At 46.7% G+C, this 25,089-nt stretch overlaps 1 pseudogene; it reads right to left on the reverse strand.

The window, feature by feature from the left end:
- Positions 1 to 6,980: 6,980 nt before the first annotated feature.
- Positions 6,981 to 25,089, reverse strand: part of LOC101343328 (cytokine receptor common subunit beta-like) — a 20,081-nt pseudogene continuing 1,972 nt past the window's right edge.

The following is a 25,089-nucleotide window of genomic DNA, read 5'->3' on the forward strand; positions in this document are numbered from 1 at the left end:
CAGGTGGGAGCTTGTGGTTTAGGGCTGAAGAGCAGCATGGGGACTGGGCATGCTCCCGTCAGGTGCTGGCAGCCCCAGACAGGGGCACCAACCTAGATTGTCACACCCAGAATTGACGCAACAAGAGGCGGGGGGATGAAGGGAGAACGTGAGAGGATGTTCGTGAGCTTGTGGGATTCCTGCTAGGTGTCACAGAGATGACCAGGGGACTCTCATGGGACTGGGCTCCTGCATCATGTAGAGAGAAGTCACTACCTGTGAAATGTGGTTAGTGGTCGAAGTGATCTCCTTCCTACTTCCAGACTGGTGGGACCTGGGGAAATAGAGGAGAGGAGGGGAGGCCCAGAACCCACACTTACTCTAGAAAAGTTGGGAAATACCGTGCAACCATGTGAAAAAGGAAAATGATCAAAGGCCATGTGCATTTTAGGGCTTTGAGTCCGAATTGGCCAGCTGTCCTCCCTCCAGAAACACCGTCCCACTTTACTCCTACTTGGGATGCAGGAAAGGTTGTTGGTTTATGTTGAGCCAGCACTGAAGACTATTGTTCTTTTACATCTTTACCTTTCTGATATGCAAAAAAAAAAAAGGCATTAAATTCTGTTTTAATTTGCATTATTTGATAACTCTCAGGTTTGCACATATTTTCCTGTTTCTTGGCCATTGGTATTTTTTTTATTGGGCTAAGCCTGTTAAGGCCTTTGTTCTGTTGGGTATTCATCATTTTCTGATTCTGTTTTTAAAAGTATTTATATATGGCCTTTCATGTATGGTGTAAATTGTTTTCCTAGTTGTGGTTTGTCTTCTAATTTTGTACATGAAGGTTTTTGGTGTACACAATTTTTACATTTTTGTAAAAATCAGTGGATGGCTCTACTTTTGGTGTCAAATTTACAAAGGCCTACCCACTTCAGACAGAACTGTACTAATTTACATGGTATCTCCTTCTTTTTGCGTTTCCAGCTTTTCATTTAAATTGTTTATCATTTTGGAATTTGTTTTGGTAAAAGATGTGAGAAGGAGATCTGGCTTTATGTTTTTCCTAAACAAATAGCCAGTTGTCCTTGCATTATTAGTTGAATCATTCATTCTTTGTCCATGTATTTGAAATGCCATCTTTATGATATAGCGAGATCTTGTATACATTTAGTCAGTTTCTAGTCTTTCAATTTTATTATATTGTTCTATCTATGATGCCCTACCATTTTGATTATTGTAGCTTCATAACATGTTTTAATAAGTGGCTAAGCAAATCTTCCTGTTATTTTTGTTCACAAGTCTCTGTTCATTGTAGCATGTTTGTAGTAGCAGAAAATTATAAGCGATTTAAATGTTCATCAGTAATAAAATAACAAAATTTTAGTACATTCTAAAGTAGACTATTCTGTTAAAAACGAATAAAGTGGACCTATATGTATTAGAAGAAAGCCCAAGATGTTAATTATTAAAGATTTGGACATTGTTAAGTGCGAAAAAGAAATCAATACAATATGCAAAATAACAAGCAAAATAAAACCCTGAACTTGTGTGTATGTGTTGGAGTAGTCGGGAATGGGGGTAATTATTTGAAATCACAATTGCATTCTAAGAAGGATGACTTTTGTTAAACACAAAGGCCTTTGGCTTTGAGGCACTCCCATGAATTTGGGACGGTTTAGATGAGTCAAGGTTGGCATGTGAGAGAAGATGCTATGAAGGAGTAAGTGCTGTACCTCACAGAGTGAGGGAGTCCCTGAGTGGTGCAAACAGTTAACATACTCAGCTGCTAACCAAAAGGTTGGAGGTTTGAGTCTACCCAGAGGTCCCTTGGAAGAAAGGGCTGGCAACCGACTTCCAAAAAATCATCCATTGAAAGCCCTATGGAGTGCAGTTTTACTCTGACACACATGGGGTCACCATGAGTTAGAATCGACTCCATGGCAACTGGTTTTCCTCGCACATTGAAATCCTGAAACTTTTAGTATTGGACACATCTCCCTCACCCATCTCCCCTTAGACCCCAACCCAGTACCATCTTCATAGCAGGTGATTGTTAAGGAGTGTCACAGCTTGAAGTCTCCAGGAAACTGTCCCTGAAATGGAGGTAGACATGCAAAGGTCTTATTGGGGAATGAACAGAAAAGGGAGAAGGAAGACTGGGCAGGAGGAGCTGTCAGAGCACAATCCAGACATGACAAAACCTCTGCCCATCCGCCTGCTCACAGGAAGCTCGGGAGCAAAAGTTGCCTGTTAGAAGAACCCCACCTTGGAGAGAAACAGCCAGGCCCTAGGACCCTCAGGGTGCTCAGGCATCGGCTGGGGGTACCCTGTGAAGAGCTTGAGGCAGACCCTAAGGGAGCCAGTGGCTGGAGGCTGTCAGCAGCTGGGTGGTGGGTCCTTTCTTGATGGAGACCTGAGTGGTATCTCCCCAGGTCATTCATATGATAATGTATCGCACGAACCATTGCCCCAGAAGATTATACACTCCCAGAGGGAGTCTTTTCTTACTTTTGAAACCTTCCTTTCCTAGCCCCAACATAGGTGGCCTGCATACAGTCGTGCTCAATAAATAAATGCTGGGCAGGCTGCAATTACTGAACATTTTGATCAAAGACTCCATAGAAGAATCCTGATCAAAAGGGGGAAAATGCAGAACAGAATTAAAAATTCTCATGGAATCCAGACTTTCTGGAGCCATGGAGGCTGGACAAACCCCTGAAACTGTTGCCCTGAAGTAATCTTTAAACCTTAAACCAAAAATATCCCCTGAAGTCTTCTTAAAACCTAACAATAGTTTAGCTTAACTAGTAAAAAAAAATGTCTGCCCTTAGCAACCCTATAGGACAACTGCCCCATAGGGTTTTCAAGGCTGTGATCTTTACGGAAGCAGAATGCCACTTCTTTCTGCCACAGAGCAGCTGGTGGATTGCAACCACCAACCTTTCCATTAGCAGCCTGAGCTCTTAACCACTGTACCATCAGGGCTCCTTTTTTTTTCTTTTAACAGCTTTACTGAAATATAATTGAAAAACAATTAACTGCACATATTTAAAGTGTACGATTTGATAACATCTGACATGAAACCATCATCACAATAAATATAATAACTTGGACTTCATCAAAATTAAAAACTCCTTGGACCATAACTACCACGGCCTCCACCAGACTGAGTCTAGTACAACCAGATGGTGCCCAGCTACCACCACTGACTGCTCTGACAAGGATCAAAATAGAGGGTCCTGGACAGAGCTGGAGAAAAATGTAGAACAAAATTCTAACCCATAAAAAAAGACCAGACTTTCTGGCCTGACACAGACTGGAAAAACCCCGAGAGTACGGCCCCCAGACACATTTTAGCTTAGTAACGAAGTCACTACTGAGGTTCACCCTCCAGCCAAAGATTAGACAGGCCCATAAAACAAAATGAGACTAAAGGGGCACACCAGTCCAGGGGCAAGGACTAGAAGGCAGGAGGGGACAGGAAAGCTGGTAATAGGGAACCCGGGGTTGAGAAGGGAGAGTGTTGACATGTCGTGGGGTTGGTAACCAATGTCACGAAACAATATATATATTAACTGTTTAATGAGAAGCTAGTTTGTTCTGTAAACCTGCATCTAAAGTACAATAAAAGAAAAAATAAATAAAAACTTCTACTCTTAAAAAAAAAAAAAAGTCTGCCTTGAGCGTTACTGTATGTTCTTTTAAGAACTATCTATATGGGATCAAATTTGATAATAGCAACTGGAAAGCTTAGATAGAAACCTTAGGAGATGGTGAATTTATGTTAATGTGGAAGGAACAACTCAGAAAAGGAGGGTGAGAATGGTTGTACATCTCAAATGTAATCAATGTCACTGAATGGTACATGCAGAAACTGTTGAATTGGTGTGTATTTTGCTGTGTATATTCTCAACAACAACAACAAAATAAGTAAAATTGTATTTCCAAAAAATAAACGTTGGGTAGCCAGTAGAGGCAGTATGGCAGTTGCTATGGCCAAATGGTTGAAATGCAAGTGACGTGGGGTCACATTGTGAGTCCTGTGCAGAGGTAACTTCATCTTCCCTGGACCTTTGAGCACTCTATAAGTCCTAACTCAAGCAGGGGCTCCTTAGGGAAGTCTCTTCTTCTTCTCTTCATAGCCCCCCCTCATGTCTGCCCAAGCAGAGCCCAGTTCAACCTCTCTGTCCCCCCACTACATTTTGTCCCTTTGCCTTTAATGACTCCTATATCTTCATGTAAGCAGCCCTTGTGGCGCAGTGGTTAAGAGCTCAGCTGCTAACCGAAAGGTCAGTGGTTCACACCCACCAGCCTCTCCACAGGAGAAAGGTGTGGCAGACTGCTTCCGTAAAGATTTACAGCCTTGGAAACCCTATGGGGTAGTTCTACTCTGTCCTACAGGTTGGCTATGAGTCTCAATCGACTTGACAGCAATGGGTATGGTTTGATTTTGTGTATATCTTTGTGTTCTGGCTAGGCTGAGGGCTCCCTGAGGCCTGGCCACTGTCTTGCTCATCTCAGGCTCCAGGGTGCAGCTCAGGACCTGGCATGCCCATCTGGTATGCGTGCTGGAAGTGTTCGCTGCTGCAGGGATTCTGGAAATTGGTGACTCGACTATTCTGCTAAGGGCAGTAGAGAGTGAAGAAGTTTGACTAATTGCTGGATGTCAAAGGCAAACACTAGAAGTCCTCAATAATCACTTTGCTCAGTCTTTCGTGAGGGGTTGAAACTGGGACATTGTTATTCTACAGACTTTCAAATCAGGGCTTCAAACCAGTTCTTTCTGGTTTGAACCCCAGCTGAGGATTTGCATTTCTAACAAGTTCCCAGGTGATGCTGATGTTGCTGGTTAGGGACCAATTCTGAAAACCACTAGTAGAGCAGTGGTTCTCGGCAATGTGTTATACATAAGAATCACCTGGAGAGCTTGTTAAAATATTGATTCTGATTCAGTATATCTGGGGGTAGAAGTGCAAATTCTCAGCAGGGGTTCAAACCAGAACAAACTGATTTGAAGTCCTGTCCTGTTTCAAATCGACTTTTTAAAGTTTCTGTGTTGCTTTTGTAAAATAAAATCAATAATTTTTACAACGTTGATTTATCAAAAGTAAGGAAAGTGAAAAAGAAAGAAAACAAAATATTCATTTGTTATCACAATAAAAGCAAATGGGGCTGCTAAGGCAAGGATTCTCAGATTGGATTCGATTTTTTTAATGCAGCTACAAACTGTTTTCAAGACACAACCCAAGAAAAGTGACATGAAAGTTGAAAATAATGGAATGGAAAAGAGTAGGCAAATGTTAATAACAACAAAGCGCAGGTGGCAGTGTCATTACCAGATTCAACAAGATTTAAGGCCAAGTGTATGTATTAAATGAGACAAAGAATTTTTAAATGAAAAATGAACAATCCATGAAGATATAATAATCATAAACTTTTAAAAAGTGAACAGCATAGGAAAATCCAAAAGGCAAAAGTCTTATAAATACAGAAAATTTGATTAAGACTAAATCCCTGTTGAAAAATTTAACACACTTATTCCATATTTGGCAGATCAAATAGATAAGATAAATGAAAATTTAAAGGGCTAGCATGCTACAAAACGCAATAGTCATTCAATAAATATTTGCTAAACGAATGAGAGAAATTATATAAGAGGTGATCCTTAGACAGCAGTTAACTTTATGCCAGGCGCTTTATTAACTTAATCCCTAGGAGACAGGTATGATTACCATCCCATTTTACAGATGAGGAAACAGAGGCACAGAGGGGGTTAGTTAACTTGCCTACAGGTGGTAAGTAGTGAAGCGTGGGTTGGAACCCAGACAGCCTAGCTAAAGAATCCAAATTAATATGAATTAACACTACACTATACTACCTTGCAAAATAATTTATTATACACAATTAATAATTAACAAATAAATTATATATATATATAGAGAGAGAGAGAGAGAGAGAGAGAGAGAGAGATTATACTGTCTTTACTTTCTTCTCTTACTCCTAGGGAGCATATATATGAATTTGATCTACTTACCAAACCAAAAAACCAAGCCCGTTGCTGTCAAGTCGATTCTGACTCATAGAGCAGAGTAGAGCTGCCCCCTAGAGTTTCCAAGGAGCGCCTGGTGGATTCAAACTGCCAGCCTTTTAGGTTAGCAGCCGTAGCTCTATAACCACTACACCACCAGGGTTTCCTGAGCTACTTGCTCTCAAAGAAAACTTTAAAGAAATTCCAGATAGTAGGGATTCTACAGGCTACATTTTCTGTTGCAATACAATAAACCCGAAAATCAGTAATAAAATGGTAACAAGGAATAAAAAAATAATCTCGATCAATTAATGAATTACACATAACTAATCTTAATTACCAGCAATCCTTGCCCTTTGTGCAATAATTAGAAAATGCAGCTATGGGAATGGAGTTAAAATGACGCCCAAATCACTCTCGAGATGCTCAAAGTCACAGTGTGAGTGAGGGACAGAGTTAAAGCGGATGGTGTTTAGACGTTCTTCTACACTATGGGTTCTCAAAGTGTAGCCCCCCCGACCAGTAGCAGGGCATCACCTGTGAACTCTTTAGAAATGCAAATCCTTGGGCTTCACCCCAGCTCTGCTGAATCAGAAACTCTGTGTTTTAACAAGCTCCGCGGGTGATTCTGATGCAAAATAAAGCTTTAGAACCACAGCCCATCACCACAGGGCCCTCTTCTGGGTACACAGAAAATTCTGGAGAAGGAATGGGGGGGGGGGCACGGCACAAGGATGGAAGCAGGTGCCAGAGCCCCGACTGAGACGGGCGGAGGCCACACAGCTCCAGGCCTGTTGACATTCCCCGGGGCAGAGCTGGAGCCTACAGGGCTTCATGGCTTTGAGGAGGGGAGGTATACTTGCACTTGACACATGACCTGGCAAAGGTCTGGGCCAGGGCATCTTAGTCCAAGCGCCCCCTTCCAGGAGTGGAAAGCTAGCCCTGGGGAGGGGGGCTGGCTGGAGGGGAGGCACTATTCACCCACCTGCTGAAGGACAAGGAGCCACCCCTTGAGGCTGGTGGACCCGGGGGCCTCGTGTGCCTGGGGGTCCCCTGGGCTCAGGACTGGGCTGGCAGCTACAGGGGGGACAGGGACTTAGGAGACTGGCCCATGGTTGCAGGGAGCCCAACATAGCTGTCAAACCCAGGGGTGGTTTGCAGAGGGGCTGGGGTTCCAGGGGATATACTGGCCAGCCCAGGACAGAGGCTGGGGCTCTGGTGGAAGGGGAGGCCTAGAGGGGGGAGCCAGGGAGACAGATGGAGCCCTTGTGGACGGGGTGAGTGCCAGGTCTGCAGTGGTGACATAGCCAGAGGCCATGACACTGTCTTTGGGGCTCCCAGCACCAGTGGGCAGAGCAGATGGGCTGTCCTTTAGGTCCCATGCACCCACTATGGGCCCAGGTGGAGGAGGGGCAGGGCCTTCCCCTGACCCCAGGGAGAAGCTTCCCTCAGCCCCCGGGCTGGGCACCCCATCCACATCCATGGCCTGGTTCTGCCCCATGGCCTGGGCCAGAGGGACCAACTGCAGCCGTCCCCCAGCGGGCAGACACAGGTACTCCAGGGACCCTGGTGGTAGTAGCTTCCTGCTCCTGCCCTCATGGGGGGACATCGGCTGGCCCCAGATGACAGGCAGGGAGCGGCCGTGGGGTGGCCCGATGTAGGGACCATTGAAGTCGAAGACAGAAGCCTGGCTTTTGGGCTTGCCTGAGGGTGGGGACAGGCTGGGCAAGGGGCTGAGGGGCTGCTCCTTGGGCTCCGAGGTGGCCAGAGTCATGTGAGGCCCAGATGGTAAGTCATAGGCTTCCTTGGGGTTCTCTGTGGTGAGTAGTGACACCTCACTGTCCCCACAGTGCGCAGAGTACATCCTGTCAGGAGAACAGAGATAGGACATTGGCCTCCGAAGGGCATGGAAGGGGGAGAAGGTGGAAGGGGCAGGGCCACGAGAAGGCTGGGTCACGTGGGAGTAGACAACCGACACGCCAACTTCCCTGTCCTCGAGGGCCTTGCATTTTGTTTTAAGCTCTTCCTTCCACCTTATTTGCCCTGTTCTGCCCCCTCTTGGTAACAGGGGAATGCCACCTCAGCACCCCATCTGACCCTCTGTCTCTTGTTCAGTCAGTCCATCATGGAAGCTGCATATCAGGGTCCCAGGAGCCTTCCTGATCCACCTCCCCCATCTCAACCAGCCCAGTGGTGATTTGATCTTGGACTATTCCTTGTATAGAAGTTCCTTCTTCCTGCTAGACTGAGTTGTCCACTATCTTCCTCAATCCGGGACCTCTGCCTGCTATTAGACTTTCTGGCTCCCCAAGGCAGGGCTGGTGGGCTGGTGGTCTCTGCCTCCCTCACAGCATGGCCCGAAGCCCTGCAGAGAATGGTGCATAGTCGACATGTGCTGAATGAATGAATGAGTGAATGAATGAAGAAGGCTACCTTCCTGTTGGAGGTCTCCAGCAGTGTCCCCCAAAGCCCCTTGAGGTGAAATGCCTATGACCAAACCCGTGCTTTTCCACCCTTCCCCCCAACATGCCCCATCACAAGCCCCCCAATCTGCCGCCTATATCCTCATTCAATGAGCCCCATCCTCCCCAGCAGGGACAGATTAACCGGTAAGCAAGGTACGCACAGACCTACTTGTGTTTACCTACTAATCTGTAGTGCACAATTTCATGTGAGTTTCACTACATCTTCGATGTGGTGAAAAACAGATGAAATTGTGCACTACTGATTAGCAGGTAAGCACAAGTAAGCCCAGGTGTACCTTGCTGATTGGGTAATCTGTCCTTGCTCCCCAGCAGCCAGACCAGGAAGCTCCATCATCTTCGACTCCTTCGACCTTCTCACCCCTTGTAAAGTAAATGACCACGCCTCGCATTCCTGACTCTCGGGCAATCCGTCCATTTCTCTCCACCCCACAGTGAACACCAGACCAGCCACTGTCTCCTCTACCCTGAAAACTGAAGCAGCCACTAACCCCTGACGTCCCAGGCTACACCTCTCTGCACCCCCATCCCTTCTCAAACACAGCTCTGAGCATCCCTCCCTGCAGTGCTCTGGGGCTCTGGGAAGACGTCCTGGCACTTCTCTGGGGCCCACTTTTCGGGCCTCACCTCATGCATTTCTCATAGTCAAACCCTGTCCTGCCCTGAGTCTCCTGGCCTTTCTCACGGGCTCTTCTCCTGGTGAACTGGGAGCGCCTCCCCAGGCCTTCAGGGACTCTGCAGAAAGCCCCCCCGCTTCCCTCGGCACCTCCTCCCTTCATCCCCAGAGCCTGCTCCCCCTCCCTCCTTGAGCTGAACCTGTTGCCACTGAGTCAATTCCAACTCACAGCGACCCTATAGGACAGAGTAGAACTGCCCCCGTAGGGTTTCCAAGGAGCGCCTGGTGGATTCGAACTGCAAACCTTTTGATTAGCAGTTGAACCTGAAGGGCAGTTATTTCTCTCTACCCAGTACACCTTGAGCTCTGGGAGGGCTAGGACAGACCCTCCTTCACCTCTGTGCCCCAGGCCTGGCAGGCAGCAGGCCTCAGCAAGTGGCTCTCCTGTCCTTCCTTGCGGTCCTCTTGTATAATTTACACTCTTTCACACCTTGTCTCATTTGAGCCTCCACCTACCTGTAAGGTAGGAAGGGGAAGCCCAAGTTACTCTCCCCCTTCCAGGTAAAGTAAGAAATGGTAAAAGAGGCCTCCAGGGTGGTTAGGCACCTGTTCCGGGCACAGACGGAGGGCCAGAGGAAGTGTCCCTCTGGTCTGAGGCCACTCGCTGAGCAGGTTTGTGGTGCAGCAGGAGAGCCTGGTTCTCCAGCCATCACAAGAGCTAGAGAAGCAGGGCTCCTCAGAGCCACAGGCAGGCCCCAGGTGCCTGCAGACCTGGGCGGAGCTGAGCCAGTGGGCACCTGACGGGGTGCTGCAGACTGCCAGGCTCCTGACTGCTGGCCATGCGAGCAGGACAGAAAGGTGGGTGTCCTCCGGGTCAAGGGAAAGAAGATCACGAGAGCCACACGTAGTCTTTAGTCCTGAACCTTCTCTAGGGGTGGAATGTTATTTCTATGAGCAATTAATCCTTGGAAAGGAGAGGGGCTGAACATGCCCACATGAGTCAGACCTCAGCATGGCCTCAGGGCTGGGCCTTGAGTCTGTCCCAGAGCTTGACCTTGACCAAAGGAGAGACAGCTTTGAGAGTACAGCCATGCTCATGTCTGCTGGCAGGGAGGGCTGGGGTCAGGAGCTTGCCTGGAGTCCAGCCCCTGAAGCCTGCTCCACCCAGGGGGCCGGTGAAGGCCCAGCAGTAATGAGAAGGAGCTCTCCTCTCCCCTCCTATCTCCTCTCTCCTTCCTCCTCCTTCTCTTTCTTCTCCTCTCTCTCTCTTCCTCCCTCCACCATCCCTAGCACCAGGCCTCAGTTGTCTAATTAGAAATTGAGCATGAAGTCATGGACTCTACAGAGTTGTTCTTAGTAAGAGGCAAGACACCCCGCACACACCTGCCCAGCTCACAGCCAGTCCAGGAAGTCCCGAATATGACAACTGTTGTTATTTTTGGCACCATCATCATAGGCATGGCACGCTGACTTCTCCCAACAATCCTGTAAGCTCAGTGCAATTGCCTCCACCCTGAAGATAAATTAATAATGTAATAACCTGATACGTTTATGGACAATGAGGAAACAAACTCAGAGAGAATAAACCTTAAGTTAGAGGTAGGAGACCCTGTATGTGACTTCATGGCGTGCCACCGCTCCCTGCCCTTGTGAAGCCTTCTGGAGCTCAGGGCTGGCGATCAGCGCCCCCACTGTCTGGTCTCCAGGGGTAAGAGGCACTCGCTGCCTCCCAGGCTGACAGCACAGAGGATAGGGGACCCCAGAGGGTCTGGGGATGATGGTGATGTGGGTACAACCCTTCTTGGAGTGACCCAGTTACCACCCACCCTGTCTCTTTGGGTCGTCATATGTCACCTCGAGGTTGGTGGTTTTGTCCTCACTTTGCGGTTGAGGAGACAGAGTCAGGGCACAGCCCAGCCAGAAAGCAGAAGATCCCAGGCTCTTGGCTCTAGGACCCAGCCAAGGGGCCTCCTTCTCAAAGGAAAGACCCTCACACCCAGAGCCCCTGCACTAAAGAGTGACAGAACTCCGTCTCCAGCCCCCAGAACCCCACCCCAGCATGGAGGTGCTTCACCTCTCTGAACTTCCATTTCCATGCCTGCACCATGGGGACAGTCATATGCCCTGTCTTGTCTACCCCACAGTGGCCATGGAGACAGGAAGGGAGGCTCTTGCTAAACTTAGTCATCATTACTACTCCAAGGACTGTAGTGTTCCCATCCTCATCAAGGGAAGTCAGAGTCACTTCCAAGCTCTAGGAAGGACCCAAAGAACCCATACACCAGGGGGTTTCCCAATCAGCTCCCCTGATCCTTGAGGCCCTGAGGGTATCCAGCCCTTCACCCACTTCACTGGGCCTGGAGGCCTCTACAGAGTGGAGCTTCCTCAGGCAGCATGGTGGGAGGACAGCATCTGCCCTAGTCCATTGCCTGAGTCAAGTCCGTTGTCTGGCATTCCACTAACTTGGGGCTCAGGAAGTTCTTCCTGATGTCTAAATGGAGTGCTTCCTGCTTTAGTGCAAACTGGCCTCCTTGTGATCACTTCACAATGAACCAAGGCAGAGGCCACCTCATCAGAGCCTCTAATGTGCATGATGAGGTCCTCCCCCTCCCCACTGCACCCCAGAGGACAGGAGCTACACCAGGGCTCAGACACTCACCCCTCCAGCTCTGGGACATGGCTGTCCCATGGCCCCTTGTATAAGAGGCTTCTACTGGTGAAGGTCGATGTGCTGTCTGGGAGCCGGAGCCCTGCACTCCCGTTCTGGGAAGAGAAAGGACATGCCATTCTGTGGGTGTGAAGGGCCTTTGGGAAGGTGGGATGGGCAGAGGGTGGAGGGGAGGCGACCAGGAGGCATCAGTGAGCCTTGGGGACAAGGAAGGGTCTCAGCCTCCTCAGGACTGGCCCGGCCTTTCAGAAACCAGAAAAGTGCAACCCAGGGAGGGGCTGTGGCTTCCCCGGGTCCCCAAAGCACCAGAGGATGACGAGGTACTTTTCCCACAAGCCCTCTAATCTGGGGTGTCTGTGCCCCCACGCTCACCCCTCCTGACCACACTGGCCACGAGACCCCTCCATGTGCAAAGCAGCCCCACCTGCACTGACCAGAGGGCTCTGTGACTGCGTGCTGGCATCACCTGCCTGGTCCTCTTGGCCCCCATGGTCCGGCCCAGCATCATTTCCTACCACCCCCAGTGCCTCCATGAAGGGTCCTGTGTCGACCTCCAGGCCATTATCTGTCTGCCTGTAGTGACCCTCCCACCTTTTCTGCCTGGTCCTTCAGAATCCAGCTCAGAGGTCCGGCCCCCAGTGACATCATGCTGCCTCCAGCCACCCCCACCCACGCCCTTGGAGCCCACCCTGGTCCCTGCCTCAGTTCTCTGAGTCCTGCTACGCTGGAGAGCCCAGGCAGGCAGGGCCCTGGCTTCTTCATCTTCACTACAGGGAAGGGCAGTGCTGACATCCCAGAGCTCACAGAGGCCCTGTCCCACACCCCACCACAGGAAGGAGGGGGTGGGGGCAGAGACATGGGAGACAGGGCTGAGGAAACCCCCCACCTGCTCCCTGCATCCTCCCAGCCAGAACCTACCTGGAACAGGTGGCTCTTGCTGGGGTTGGGGATTTTCTCCTTCCACTTCTGGTTCAGCCTGGAAAGACACCAGGGAGGTGGCGGCTGCCAGAGACCTCAGGGCCAGCTGCTCCCATGTTCATGTACGGAGGGGAAACTGAGGCCCAGGGAGGGGGTGGGGTGTGTCCAAGGCCCCACAGGGCGGTAGACTGAAGGAGCCCCGCTGTGTGACTCCCTGGGTCCTCTGGGTCCTGGGTAGCCCCACCCTGCCCACCCGCCCCATGGAGACCCCTACCTATACCCATAGACGAAGCAGAAGTGGAGGATGGGGAGCAAGGCGAGGGTGATGAGGACCAGCATGAGCACCAGGACCCACGTGGGCAGCACTTCTGCGCACAGGGAGGAAAGGGCATTAGCATCCAGGTGGGAAGTGCTGTGGGCTCAGGAGGAGAGGGGAGGGGCAGGGCACCCCAGACCCTGCTCTGTGCAAGCTGGGGCTGCAGAGGTTCGCTGTCACTGGGGCCTGGGGAGGGGGCCAGGCATGTGCTAAGGAGAGGAGGGCCCTGGTCTGAAGCTCACAGTGCTCTAACTGCTGGGAGGCAGGGGAGAGTGAGAGACTTTCCAGGAGGAAGTGGTGCAATTGGAGGCATTCACAGGAGACTTCCTGAAGAAGGCAGCCTGTAACACGGCCTTAAGGAGCAGGGAGGATTTGGAGGGGCCAAAACCAAAACAAAAAACTAAACCCACTGCTGTCGACTCAATTCCACTCATAATGACCCCAAGCTAGGAGGATAGTCACCCTTTTCAATAGCACTGCATTGAACCCTGCACAGGCCTCTTCCCCAGGGATCCCACTGCACCCTCTTTGACCTGCAGACACAAAAGCCCGTTTCTTGGCTGGCTTTTCCTCATCCTCAAGAGTTCCCTTGGAAACAGGTTAACACCTCATGGAAGGGGAATAATCCTAAATTCATTTAATCCTTACACTAATTTAATGAGGAAGAGAAACAACTATCATTGTTACCATTTTATGGATGAGGAAATTGAGACTCAGTAAGGTAAAGAAACTTGTCCAGGGTCACACGGCTTAGTGGCAGAGTAAGATTCAACCCCTGGCCTGAGTGCACAGCTGACACTCCTTCCACTCCTCTGGGTTGCAAATGCGATCATAGTTTCTTGGCTATGGGCTCTCATATGGGAGATTTTCATTAGCATAATCCTATCCTCAGAGAGGGAAGGCTGCCTTGTTTCTCAGCCTGGACTTTTCCCTCTGTCCTCACATGGGCAGTGACTTATAGAACAAATGCTGATGGGGTCTTATCTTTCTTGTGACCACAGTTTTCTGGTATCTCCTTTTCCTCCTTGACTCACCCTTGATAAAAGGTATGAGGTTGGGGGTGGGATATTGGGGCCTCTTCTCTAGTTCCCCATTTTTGGCTCAGGCCATGCCTGAGTAACATTGTGTCTGGGCATTTTTTTGGCTTTAGCAGAGCAAGCGGCCCAGTGTGAGGCCACTTCCAAGAGAAGAAGTAGATGGGAATGCATGTTGAATTTGAGGTACCTCTGAAACATCTCAGGGGAGGTGTTTTATGGGTAGTTGGATATGTGGCCCTCAGGTTCAGAAGAGAGAACTTACTGAAAGGGACTTATAGGGAGTGTTTACAACTTGAGAGAGGCTGAGAACTCCAAGGCAGGGCATGTAGAGTGAGATGGGAAGAGAGTTCTAAAATTCACTGGGGAAACTGGTGCTGAAGGGCCAGGTTTAGCAGCCTGAGGCCAGGGAGGGGGTGGAGAAGGGGCAGTCAGAGAGGAAGGAAGGAAACCGAGAGAGACAGGCAGAGAGAGAGAGCATAAAAAGTGAGAGATTTTTAAGGCAAGAGGAGTGGCAACAGCATTGGGTGCTGTTGCCAAGAGGTCAAGGTGGAGGTGAGTTCATCAGACCAGGCAATATGGAGCTTGCGGTGTAGTTGGCAAGAGAAGACTCTGGGATGCAGTGGGGGCAGAAGCCAGATTGTAGCAAATAGGAAGAGGGTGACCATGAAGTGAGAAAATGAAGACAGCTCTTTGGAAAAACTTGGCTGGTAAGAGGGAAAAGAAATGGCATGGAAGGAAGCTTAAACTGGATACTTGTTTGAGGTGAGGGGGCAGGGCATTTTTTAAAAAGAGTTGGTTATATTTTCAGGTCCAAGAAAACACGCTCAAAATGTATGAGATACAAGAAAAAATAGAGATCAACTGATGAGGCAATGGGTGTGGGAGGAAGGGGATCCAATTCACATATGCCACAATGTAGAGAAGTCAGGAGATGGACTGGAAAGTAGAGATGCTCTGAAGTTGGACTTTGGTCTTAGAAAAGTCATATGGTCGAGGGCCTCTCTTGGGAAACTTTTCTGGAATTTCTTATACAGGATCAATCATATGATCCCAGAGACTATACCAAATCTAACCAGCAAAGCAATGTCAGTCAAAAGAACAAGTGATCAGTTGCAATGTAACAAATCACTTCCAAACTTAGTGGCTTAAAAAAGCAAGCGCTTATTATTTGCCACCATTTTGTGGGTTGGCTAAGCTCAGCTGAGTGGTTCTTCTGCTCCAAGAGGCAGGAGATGTCATTCATGTGACTGTATTTAGCTGGGAGATTGGCTGGGACTGGAACGTGTGTGATGGCCTCAATCATATGTCTGGCAGGTAGTGCTAGCTGTTGGTTAGGGTGTCTCGTTCCCCTCTATGTGGCCTCTCAGCCTCCAGGGCTTCCCTCTTTGTGTGGCCTCTACAGCAGGATAGCTTGGACTACTTTAAACAATGGCTGGCTTCTAAGAGAGCAAAAGAAGCCACAAGGCCTCTTAAGGCCTGGTCCTAGAAGTCTTACAGCTTCACTCCTCCTGCATTCTACTGGTCAAAGCAAGTCACAAGGCAGCCTAGATTCAAAAGGAGGGAAAATAGACTCCACTTCTAGATGGGAGGATCTTCAAAGTCACATGGTAAAAGAGCATGAAGGGTGGTAAGGACTGTTGTTGTCATCCTTGGAAAAAACCGACCACAGCATGTCTCGAAGAATCATTGTTAGATCTGAAATTCACTTTCAAATATAGGCAAGCATGTGAGTTGTAATTTGTGTGACAATATCCTGTGTGGTTTTAAGTTGCTCAACAAATGTGAATTAAATGACAATATATCATTTTAAATTTACAATATAATTTTATTCTTCTATTACATAAATGGGCATTTGTTGTGGGAAAATTACAATATAATGTTTTACAACATGAGTCACCTGAAATTGTACTCCCTAAAGAAAATTCACAGCAGGTGTGTGGTGAAATGAGTTCCATTATGTGGCTTTTTGCCTTGGTTCTTTGGAAAAACAGCTTGAGAGGTTTTCCCCCTGCCCCAGAGGGTGTCATACTTTTGTCCAGGTTGATTGACATTTCCTGGTTAAGCTGTAAACAACTTGATGGTTTGATACTGTTTGTCTGGCCTTGGGCTGCAGCCTGCCCTGTGATTGGTTTATTTTATGCACCTTGCAGGGATTGGTCAATATATTATGGACTATGCAAATAGAGTGATTATGGTCCACCAAGGGGATTGGTCAGTTTGTTGCGCTGCTGGGAGGGCCATGCATTGAATTTGATGAGTTGCTTATATATGCAGCCAGCTCCAAAGAGGTTTCAGAAAGAAGAAAGAAGCAGAAAGGAGAAATAGCAAGAGAAGCAAGAAGAGAGAAAAAGCAGAGAGAGAGGAGGAGAGGAACCTCCTAAAAAAGCTGTTACACTGGTCAAGGGCTGTAACACTGAAGACAGCAACAGGCCTGGAAGGGGCCCTGTGGCAGAGCGAGTGGCAACAAGTTCAGAAAGGGCTCTGAGGCAGAGTTAGTGGTGATGGCAGAAATCTGCTGTTAGGAATGCAGCTAAGAGAGCTGAACAAAGCTGCTACAGTGGCTATGAGCTGGGTTAGTTAGCAGTGGGAGGCTGATGGTAGGGAGACTGAAGGTAGAGAGGCCTGTCCTTATGGGGCTGAAAGGAAGCCCGTCTTGCGGGGACCAAGAAGAGTTCTGTCCTCATGGGGCCAAGAGCAGGCCTGTCCTGAGGGGGCTGAGAAGAAGCCTGTCCTGCAGGGGTTGAGAGAAGGCCTGTCATGAGGGGGCTGAGAGGAGGCCTGCATGGCTGAGAGAGGGTGTGCAGAGCAGAGAGAAAGCTCTACTTGTTTGCATGGCTGAGAGGAGCTGAGAGAGCTGTCCTGCACTGAAGAAGGGAGGGATGTGCTCTCCACTTTGTGGGAGCCTTCCACACTTTGCCTACATACTTCCTGATCCTGATCCCAAGTTTTAGCCTGTTGATCCTGATGCTGAGTCGTAGCCTGTTACTTCCTTAATAAACCACTTAACTGTAAGTATGGTCTGTGAGTTCTGTGTGGCTGTTACAACAAATTAGCAAACCCAGCAAAGAAGCAAAGTTCCTTGGAGGGACGGCTGGTGTCAAAACTGATAAAGAGGTTGGAGAGTGGAGGTATGTCTGACCTCCACCTCATTGGGATCAGCTTTGGTCTGATCTTGATTCTTTCTCCTTCCCCTGAAGTTAGGTGAGGTCTGATGCAACCACTCTACAAGGTGTATAACCCTGCAGACTTTTGAACTTACAGATAGAAATTCAACCTGTAATACCTTCAGCCAGAAATCCTCTTTTCTGCCAATTAAAATTCTTAAAAGATATATTGCTCTATTTGAATAATAATTGAAAATCATTAAGTGGAACCTGAGTAGCTATTGGAACAGAGAAGGATGTTAAGTTTAAACATTATTTGTTGGACGTCTGCTACATGTCTGTGAGTATGCTAGGCTTTGAGGATTCGAAAATGAGTGAGACTTGTCTGACATCTGCTCTTGAGCTGTTTACAGTGTAACAGGAGAGACAGGTGAATAAAGACAGAGTTTAAATTCATTGTGATGGGAGCTACAGCAGAGGCCTGCACAGGATGCCATGAGGCACCCAGGTGGGGAGGGCTGGAAGTGGGGAGACATGAAGAGAGACAGAGCAAGTTTCTCACATACAAGATGACATCTGGGTAGAGGGCTAAAATATGAACAGGGGTGCACCGGGGCAAGAAGGGGAAAGGAAAAACATGAACAAATGCAGGCAAATGGAAATGGGAGTTTATTAAAGGGACTTGGATATTACGCATTATATCCCATGTTTTTACTTTTATTATTTTCAGACTGGAATTTACTCCTTTTTAAAAACCTGTTTTATCATTAAATACAAGTACCCCAAACCACAGGAAACATGTTTAGCTTTACAAATCATTATAAGGTGAATATCCTTGTAATTGCCCCTCAGGACAGGGGATGGAACTCTGCCAGTCACCCAGAATCCTCCGTGTGCTGCTTCCAGACAAGACTTCCAGCCCTCAAATAACACTGTCCTGACTGCTATGGTGGAGAGTTGGATAACTGAGAAGTTAGAGGGAGCACAGTCTACAAGGCTGCCTTCACTTTGGACACCAATTACAAGTTTGGGGGATTCTGCAAACCACCCTCAGGTTTGATAGTTCGTTAGAGGACTCACAGAATTCACTGAAAGCTGTTATACTCACAGTTACAGTTTATTACAGCAAAACGATACTCACTGCTGTCGAGTCAATTCCAATGCATAGCGACCCCATAGGGTTTCCAAGGCTGTAAATCTCTATGGAAGCAGACTGCCACATCTTTCTCCCAAGGAGCAGTTGGTGGTTTTGAACTGACAACCTTTCGGTCAGCAGTTGATTGCTTTAACCACTGCGTCACAGCAAACAGATACAGACTTAAATTAGCCAAGGGAAAAAGCACATGGGGTAGAGTCTAGGAAAGTTCCAAATACAGAGCATTCAATTGCCTTCTCCCCATGGAGTCACGGACAGTGTTAACTCCTCTCAATGAGGATGTTGACAAACAAACAGAATACTGCCAACCAGGGAAGGTCACTGAGCCTTAGGGTTTTTCTAGGGCTCACTAATGGAGGCACTATTGACTATCCATGTGGCTCAGGAGATGGAGCTGACACCATGTGACCCAAAGCTCTCACCCTACATCATATTGTTACTATCCAGCTGGCCCAAGGGCCCCAGGCAAACAAAGACACTCCTATCAGGCAGGATATTACAAGGGCTTAGACATGACCTCCCAGAAACCAGGGCAAAGGCCAGACCTCTTTTTGGGCAAGGTTAAATTCTTTACTACACGTATGGCAACCACTTTCTTACTTTTCTTTACCATTTCATCACCCAAGCTTGCATCTCTGAACAGTAGAGCTTAGCTTTGCCTATTTTTAATCTATAGGTACCCCTTCCAATTTTTCCTCTTTTTCTCCCTTCAATATATTTACTTGTGTATTTTTATGCTGCTTTTGTACTTTTAAATTGAGCCAGTTAATTATTTCAAGAGTAAAACATGCAATAATTAATGATAGTGAAAGCTATTAGTTTTATGAAGAAAAACAATAATTAAGAACTTACCAGTTGAATAAGAAAAAAGATTGATAGTTAATACAAATATTGAGAGAGTGTATGTGCTTGATAATTTTAGGAAGAATACTATAGATGGGTTGAACTAACAAATGCTTATGAAAATTTTAAATAACAATAAAAGTCAGAATAATAGACAATTATAATTGTAATCTCTGTAGAAATTTTGGAGTCATAGCATTCCTTATATGAAACAAAATCCCTTTAAGAACTCTATTTCAATTTTTAGCAATTTAATTACACTTAGGCCATGGATCTTTCAAGAAAAAGTCCTATTTGTGAATTATCCACATCTTGTGAGAGTAAGTTAAAAGCAAATTGTTAACTTTACCATGTCAGAATTTCATAAAGAGTTCTAAACCAAGTATCCAGGATAAATCATTTTTGATTCAGACATAATAAAGTATGAAGAGAATGAAGAAAGGAAGAAATTGTTTTCCAAACATACTGTGTTCTTATTATTCAAACCTCAAAACAACAGCCTTTACAAGAGTGCTTTAGGAAGGCAATTGCCAGTAGCTTGAGTCCCAGGAGGCTAAAATGTAAACAGAAAGCTTGTGGAGATGACCGCCACAGACCGCCAACCAATTTCAGAAGGTGAAGTCGAAGGCTTTGGGAATTTGTCTCAGCCATTAATCCCGAGGACAGAGTTCCTTCTAGAAACATATTACCAGACAAATTTTACCTGAATGATGTTCCCCCAACTGTGCACAGAAAGATGAGGGGTATTATCGAATGGGCTGGTTGAAAGGATGTATTTATCCAGGATTGCAGAGATTCAGGAGAGGAGACCCAGGAGCAATCTGGCGCTGACAGCGCTGAGAAATGGTGGTTCTTACACAGAAAGATGTCAACGTTTACCGTTTGAATAGTAACATTTATGATAATAAAATTGTAGTAATGTTTTGCATTTCTGAATGAGTAACATTTCAGATTTATTCTTGTACCCAGAAGTTGGTTCTGTAATGGTGATGCTTGACTTGGCCTCCTCTGGCCAGGCGCTGGGCTCTGCTTGCTTAGTAGCTGACAGAGGGGTGGAGAGGTCAGCAGAACAGTGGGGGCTGGAGGGTATCCCAAGCATGTGGGGGCCTGGGCCAAAGGAGGAACCCTGGGCACCAGGGTCTGGGGTCAAGAGGGTCCTCCCCAGGCTTGCAGGAGCTGGAGCTCAGACCACAGACAGATAAAGACCACCCTGTTACCTGCTGAGTCAATTCTGACTCATGGCAACCCCACGTGTTACAGAGTACAACTGTTCCATAGGGTTTTCTGGGCCGTACTCTTTTTGGAAGCAGATTGCCAGGCCTTTCTTCTACAGCACCACTGGGTAAGTTCAAACCACCAACCTTTAGGTTAGTAGTCAAGGGTAAACCGTTTGAGCCACTCAGGGACCTAAAGGTCGTCCAATACCCACAGTTACAGATGAGGAGACCGAGCAAGGCTCAGAGACAGTGAGTGGCACACTCAGGGTCACACAGCCAGGCAGAGGCTGAGCTGAGACTGGAGCTCACTCTCGGCCCTGGGCCCAGGAAGGGCTTCCAGGAGCAAAGATTGGAGCCTGAGTATACCGTGCCCACACAGCTGCCCAGGCTCACACTCCTGCCCCTGGGATCTGGGGAAGAGAGGACCACATTCTTCCTGTGACTTCTAAGGCCCCGACTGCTCCTAGCCACCCCGTTTGGGCTCAGCATTTCTGTTGTGAGCTTGTTGCCTGTGAATCCACCTAAATCTCAGGACCATGGTCTACACACTGCATCCAGCTCTTTATGTCACCAAATGGGGCTCCACAATCTGTGCACCCTGCTCTATGCTGGGCTGGACTGAACCAGAGGGAGATGGGAGGAAGGGGTACGCTCTGGATTCTCTGTCATCAAGAAGTTATTCATTCATTCATTGATTAATTCATCTCACACACTATCCAAGGTTTACCTCTGTGCCAAGGCATATGCTGGCGACCCGGGAGAGAGATGTGAGCCACACATAAGCTCAGCCCTGAAGACGGTGTGCGTTGCAGGGGAAGACCATGAACACTGATGATTATAGCACAGTGTGGGCGGGTTTGGGGCACAAGAGGCGAAATAGGAAGCCAGGGGAATCCAGCTAATTTCAGCTAACGCTGTTGAGGGTTATCATATACCAGGTACCATTCCTTCAAAAACCCTCTGAGGTTTGTAGCTGATCAACTCCAAGTAACAGGTGCTGGATCTGAGACTTGGAGAAGTTACCAGCGGTAATTTTATAAGGCCACATTCTAAGAAGTAGTGGAGCTGTCCTGGCAGGAAGGACATCTGGGTTGGAGGAGAGAGCTTGAGATTCAGGTACCCGTGATCTGTCTCTTGCTTTGCCACTGAAGTGTTGGTGACAGTGAGACTATTCCCTCCCCACATTAAGCTTCTGCCTTTTCATCTTTAGAATAGGGGTATTAGAGCTGACAAGCTCTGAGATCCCTCCCAGCTCTGACACAAAGATTTAGAAGTGTGTGCGTGTGTGCGTGCATGTGTGTACATATGGGGATTTGGGGACAGATGAAGAGGGATGCAGAAGGTGTTGTTAGGTGCCATTGAGTTTGTTCTGACTCACAGTGACCCTACCTACAATAGAATGAAACATTGTCCAGTCCTGTGCCATGCACACTATCATTGCTATGCTCGAGCCACTGTGTCAATCCATCTCATTGAAGGTCTTCCCCTCTTTCTCTGACCCTCTCCTTTATCAAGTATGATGTACTTCTCCAGGGATTGGTCCTTCCTGTCCAAAAGTATGTGAGATGCAGTCTTGACATCCTTGCTTCTAAGGAGCATATTGGTTATACTTCTTCCAAGACAAATTTGTTCATTCTTTTGACAGTCCAAAGAATATTTAATATTCTTCACCAACACCGTAATTCAAAGTCATCAATTCTTCCTCTGTCTTACTTATTAATTGTCCTGCTTTCACATGCATATGAGGCAATTGAAAGGACCATGGTTTGAATCAGGCACACCTTAGTCCTCAGAGTGACTTCTTTGCTTTTTAATACTTTAAAGAGGTCTTTTGCAGCAGATTTGCCCACTACAATATGATGTTTGATTCCCTGACTGCTGCTTATATGGGCATTGATTGTGGACCCAAGTAAAATGAAATCCTTGACAACTTCAATCTTTTCTCCATTTATCATGATCATGTTGCTTATTGGTCCAGTTGTGAGGATTTTTGTTTTCTTCATGTTGAGGTATAATCCATAGTGAAGGCTGCAGTCTGATCTTCATCAGTAAGTTGTCCAAGCCCTCTTCACTTTCAGCAAGCAAGGTTGTGTCATCTGCATATCACTGGTTGTTAATGAGTCTTCCTCTAATCCTGATGCTGCGTTCTTCGTATAGCCCAGCTTCTTACATTATTTGCTCAGCATACAGATTGAATAGGTATGGTGAAAGGATACAACCCTGACACACACCTTTCTTGATTTTAAACCATGCAGTATCCCCTTGTTCTGTTTGAGTGAATGCCTCTTGGTCTATGCACAGTTTCCTCATGAACATAATGAAGTGTTCTGGAATTCACATTCTTTAAAATGTTATCCATAATTTGTTATGATCCACACAGTCAAACGCATTTGCATGGTCAATAAAACACAGGTAAACATCTTTCTGGTATTCTCTGCTTTCAGGCAAGATCCATCTGCCATTAGCAACTATATCCCTTGTTCCATGTCCCTCTATGAATCCAGCCTGAATTTCCAGCAGTTCCCTGTCAATGTACTGCTGCAGCCGCTTTTGAATGATCGTCAGCAAAATTGTACTTGCGTGTGATATTCATCAATAATTTCCACATTCTGTTGGATCATCTTTCTTTGGAATGGGCACAAATATGGATCCCTTCCAATCGGTTGGCCAGGTAGCTGTCTTCCAAATTTCTTGGCATAGATGAGTGAACACCTCCAGCACTGCATCTGTTTGTTGAAATATCTCAGTTGGTATTCTGTCAATTCCTGGAGCCTTGTTTTTCACCAGTGCCTTCAGTGAAGCTTGGACTTCTTCCTTCATTACCATTGGTTCTTGATTATGTGCTACCTCCTGAAATGGTTGAAGGTCGACCAATTCTTTTTGGTACAGTGACTGTGTATTCATTCCATCTTCTCTTGATGCTTCCCGCATCATTCAATATTTTGCCCATAGAACTCTTCACAATATTGCAACTCGAGGCTTGAATTTTCTCTTCAGTTCTTTCAGCTTGAGAAATGCTGGCCATGTTCTTCCCTTTTGATTTTCTAACTCCAGATCTTTGAACATTTCATAATACTTTACTTGTCTTCTTGAATCACCCTTCGAAATCTTCTGTTCAGCTCTTTTACTACATTTCTTCTATTCACTTTAGCTGCTCTACTTTCAAGAACCTGTTTCAGAGTGTCTTCTGACATCCATTTTGATCTTTTCTTTCTTTCCTGTCTTTTTAATGATCTTTTGCTTTCTTCCTGTATGAAGTCCGTGATATCATCCCACAACTCGTCTGATCTTCTGTCATTGTTCAATGGATCAAATCTGTTCTTGAGATGGTCTCTAAATTCAGGTGGGATATACTCAAGGTTGTATTTTGACTCCCTTGGACGTGTTTTAATATTCTTTAGCTTCAATTTGAATTTACATATGAGCAAGTGATGGTCTGTTCCACAGCTGGCCCCTGGCCTTGTTCTGACGGATGATGTTGAGCTTTTCTTCTGTCTCTTTCCACGAGTGTAGTCTATTTGATTCCTGTGTATTCCAACTGGAGAGATCCATGTATATAGTCGCCGTTTATGTTGTTGAGAAAAGCTATTTCCAATGAATAATCCTTTGGTCTTGCAAAATTCTATTATGTGATCTCCAGTGTCATTTCTATCACCAAGGCCATATTTTCCAACTACTGGTCCTTCTTCTTTGTTTCAACTTTTGCATTCCAATCACTAGTAATTGTCAATGCATCTTGATTGCATGTTTGATCAATTTCAGACTGCAGAAGTTGGTAAAAATCTTCAAATTCTTATCTTTGTCCTTAGTGGTTGCTTCATAAATTTGAATAATAGTCATATAACTAGTCTTCCTTGTAGGCTTGTGGATATTATTCTATCACTGAGAGTGTTGTACTTCAGGATAGATCTTGAAATGTTCTTTTTGATGAAGAATGCAGCACCATTCCTCTTTGATTTGCCATTCCTGCCGTAGTAGACCATATGATTGTCTGTTTCAAAACGGCCAATACCAGTCCATTTCAACTCACTAATGCCTAGGATATCAGTGTTTGTTCGTTCCATTTCATTTTTGATGATTTCCAATTTTTCTAGATTCATACTTCATACAGTCCATGTTGTGATTATTAATGGATGTTTGCTGCTGTTTCTTCTCATTTTGAGTTGTGCCACTCAGCAGATGAAGGTCCTGAAAGCTTGACTCCAACCACATCGTTAAGGTCGACTCTACTTTGAGGAGGCAGCTCTTCTCCAGTTGTCTTTTGAGTGCCTTCCAACTTGGAGGGCTCATCTTCTGGCACTGTATCAGACAATGTTTTGCTGCTATTCATAAGGTTTTTGCTGGCCAACTTTTGCAAAAGTAGCCCATTATTAGGTCCTTCTTCCAAGTCTGTGATAGTCTGGAAGCTCTGCTGAAACCTGTCCACAACGGATGACCCTGCTGGTATTTGAAATACTGGTGGCATAGCTTCCAGCATCCCAGCAACATGCAAGCTACCACAGTAAGACAAACTGACAGATGAGTGGAAATCTACTCTATTCAACTGAAAGCTCAGTGTGGCTGGGTGAGTATAATTGATGAGTTGAGAATGATAGTCCTTTGCCCAGAGTGGTATGAAGACATTGACCCTCTTTGAGCACTAACCATTCCTTTTCCCTAAGCTCTTGTAGTTGACCTTTTATCCTGTGACCTTGCTAAATTCACTGAGTTCTAATAGCTTTTTT

Source organism: Trichechus manatus, unplaced genomic scaffold, assembly GCF_000243295.1.
Source record: "Trichechus manatus latirostris isolate Lorelei unplaced genomic scaffold, TriManLat1.0 scaffold00027, whole genome shotgun sequence".
In the NCBI taxonomy this organism is placed as follows: Eukaryota; Metazoa; Chordata; class Mammalia; order Sirenia; family Trichechidae; genus Trichechus; species Trichechus manatus.